Source organism: Neomonachus schauinslandi, chromosome 13 (genome assembly GCF_002201575.2).
Source record: "Neomonachus schauinslandi chromosome 13, ASM220157v2, whole genome shotgun sequence".
NCBI lineage: Eukaryota > Metazoa > Chordata > Mammalia > Carnivora > Phocidae > Neomonachus > Neomonachus schauinslandi.
Genome location: NC_058415.1, coordinates 52,014,557 through 52,018,391, shown reverse-complemented (window position 1 = coordinate 52,018,391; position 3,835 = coordinate 52,014,557). Strand labels below are relative to the sequence as shown.

Genomic DNA, 3,835 nt, shown 5'->3' with positions numbered 1-3,835 from the left:
ATATTAATTTATAACAGACATAAGCGTAGCCTCTGCATGAAGTGTATGTGAAATAGGAAGGGGCAATCCAGGCTCCACCTGCATAACAAATGACACCCTAATTCTACCTACATCCAAGCCCCCAGTTTTCAATTCTAGTCCCTGAAGTAATCTCTTGAATCCTTCATCATAGGGGAGCACACCTGGAAAACCACTGTGGCAACCTGTGCAGGAAAGGTGACACTAATAAAGTCCCCTCCATATTTTTTTCCCTCCTAATAAGGAAAATCAAGCCCAGAGAAAACAATTATTTTTCCATTTCTATAGAGCTACTGAGAGAAAGAGCTAAGGAGAAAAAATGTTTGTGTATTAGAGTTCTCTTTTCTCCATTCTTTACTTACTGATAAGAACAGATACTACACTTGATCTTAGCCAAAAGGCCGAGAAGCGGTCTATTCTTTACTTACACTTACATGTAGTTGTGTATGTGCATTTTATGGGGAGAAAAGCAGGTGCATAGAACATGAATAAAGACCCAGCTGTGAAAACTTGGGCAAGTCACTTCCAGCCATAAAATGAAGACTTAAGTTGTCGATAAACCCCAACATATCTAAAATACTTACCATTTTAAGAAAAAAAAAAACAGAAATGAATTAAAAGCTTATTATGAAAGTTACATTTTTCAATGAAAATTCAAATTTCATAATGCATATTTTGTATGTTATTTTCTGTTTTTAGCTCTACAAATATATTTTTGATGTAAAGTCTTAAAAAGCCAAGGAGCTGTTTTCCTAATTTCCTTTTCACATAGTTCGCTGTTAGTATATAGAAATACAACTAATTTGGAGGTGTTGGCTTTATATCTTGCTACTTTGCTGAATTCACCTGTTAGTTCTAACAGGTTTTTTTTGGGGGGGGTGGAGTCCTTAGGGTTTTTTATATATAAGATCATATCATCTGCAAACAATGAAGATTTTACTTCTTCCTTTCCCATTTGGATCTTTTTTTATTTCGTTTCTTTGTCAAATCGTTCTGGCTAGGATTTCAGTACTCTGTTGATAGAAGTGGCAAAAATGGGTATCTTTACCTTCTTCCTGATCTTAGAGGAAAAGCTTCAGTCCATCACCACTGAGCATGATGTTTTCTGTAGGTTTTTTATATATAGCCTTATTAAGTTGAGGTAATTTCTTCTATTCCAACTGTGTTGAGTGTTTTTATCATGAAAGGGTAGTGGATTTGTCACATGCTTTTTCTGCATCAGTTGAGATGATCATGCATCTATTTTTCCTTCATTTTTTCAATGTGGCTTATTACATTGATCCATTTTCATGGTGAACCATTCTTGAATTCCAGGAATAATTCCTATCTGGTCATGGTGTATAATCCTTTTAAGATGCTACTGAATTCGGTTTTCCAGAGGATTATGCATCAGTATTGGTATATAGTTTTATTTTCTTGTAATGTCTTTGGCTCTGGTTTCAGGGCAACCTGGACTCAGAGACTGGTAGTGTTCCCTTCTTTTCAATTTTTTGGAAAATTTTAAGAAAGATTGGTATTAGTTATTCTTTAAATGTTTGGCAAAATTTACTAGATGAAGCCATCAGGTCTAGGGATTTTCTTTGCTGGGAGATTTCTGATTACTGAATATGAAAACAGTTTCATTTACAATAACATCAAAATAACAAAAACACTTAGAAATTAACCAAGGAAGAAAAGGCTTGTACAATAAAAACTACAGAGAATTCCTGAAATAAAGAAGACATAAATAAAAAAGATATCCCATGTTCATGAATTGACAGAATTAAATTGTTAAAATGTCAGCACCACCCAAAGTAATCAACAGATTCATGCAATAACTATCAAAATCCCAATGGCATTTTTTGCAGAAATTAAATAATCCATCCTGAAGTTTATATGGAACTTCAAGGGACTTCAAATAGCCAAAACAATATTGAAAAAGAACAAAGTTGGAGGATTCACACTTCCTGATTTCAAAACTTACTATAAACTATGGGAATCAAAATAGTATTTAACTGGCATAAAGGCAGACATATGTGTCAATGGAATAGATCAGAGACCCCAGAAATAACCCCTCTCATATATGATCAAATGATTTTTGACAAGAATGCTAAGATTATTCAGTAGGAAAAGGACAGTCTTTTCAACAAATAGTACTGGTAGAACTGGATATCCACATACAAAAGAATGAAGTTGGACCCTTACCTAACACTACATACAGAAATTAATTCAAAATGAATCAAAGACCTAAGTGTAAGTTGCCAAACAATAAAATTCTTAGAAGAAAGCATAGGACAAAATCTTCAAGACACTGGATTTGGCAGTGATTTCTTGGATATAACACCAAAGGCATGGGTAACAGAAAAAATAGACAAATTGCTCTGCATGAGAATTAAAAAAATTTATGCATCAAAAGCTACTATCAATAGAGAAAAGGAAATGGGGGAAAATATTTGCAAATCATATATCTGATAAGGGATTAATATCCAGAATGTAGAGTACTCCTAAAACTCAACAACAATAAAAAAATGCAAATAACTCAATTCAAAAGTGGGCAAAGGACTTGATAGACATTTCTCCAAAGAAGATATACAGATATCCAATAAGCACATGAAAAGATGCTCAACATCACAAACTATTAAGCAAATGCAAATCAAAACCACAGTGAGACACCACCTCACACCCAATAGGATGACTACTATAAGCAAAGCAAAACAAGTGTTGGTGAGGATGTGGATAATTTATAACCTGCTGCCATAGGAAACATTATAGCAGTTTCTCAGAGTTAAAAATAGATTTACCGTATAATCCAGAAATTCTGCTTCTGGGTTTATACCCTTATGTATTAAAAGCAGAGTCTTTTTTTTTTTTTTTTTTTTTTTATTCTTATGTTAATCCCCATACATTACATCATTAGTTTTAGATGAAGTGTTCCATGATTCATTGTTTGTAAAGCAGAGTCTTGAAGAGATATTTTGCATGCTTCTGTTCATAGCATTATCCATGATAGCTAAAACATGAAAGCAACCCAAGTGTGCATGGACAGATGAATGGATAAACGAAATGTGGTACATACATATAATGGAATATTATTCGGCCTTAAAAAGGAAGGAAATTCTGACATATGCTACAACATGGGCAAACTTTGAGGACATTATGCTAAGTGGAATAAGCCAGTCACAATAAGACATACTGTATGATTCAATTTATATGAAGTACTTAGAGAAGTCAAAGTTATAGAGACAAAAAGTAGAATAGTGGTTGCCAAGGCTGGGGGGTAGGGAAGATGGGGAGTTATTATTTAATGGGTATAATGTTTCACTTTTGAGAAATGAAACAAATTCTGGAGATGGATGATGGGGATAGTTGTATAACAATATGAATGTGCTTGATACCACTGAATTAGACACTTAAAATGGTATTGTGTACTTAAAATTTGCTAAGGGGTAGATCTTATGTTAAATCTTCTTGCCACACACACATATACACAAAATAGTAATAAAGGGACTGGGAGTAAACTGATGGATATGTTTATGGTCTTGATGGTGGTGATGATTTCACAGGTATATACTTATCCCCAAACTTACTGAGTTGTTGTATACATTAAAAAGTACTGCTTTTAATGTGTCAGTCATTTCAATCAAGTAATTTCAGTTAAGTGGTCAAGATGGTCAATTTTATTGTATGTGTATTTTACCACAATAAAAAACAATGGAGGTGGAGAAGCTAAGGAGAAAATTCTTTTGCCCCTCTAGATCCTCGGTAGATTTTGAAATAAGGCCTAAAAAAGGAGCATGTAGTTCATTAAATAATTATTTCTTGGGTATGTCTGATCTTT

The 3,835-nt window shown here is 33.6% G+C and overlaps 1 non-coding gene across 1 annotated transcript; it reads right to left on the bottom strand.

Annotated features, from left to right (window-relative positions):
* Positions 1–241: 241 nt before the first annotated feature.
* LOC123326586 lies at positions 242–431 on the bottom strand. The gene has a single exon (XR_006541198.1). It is a non-coding gene; the product is annotated as a U2 spliceosomal RNA (small nuclear RNA).
* Positions 432–3,835: the final 3,404 nt, after the last annotated feature.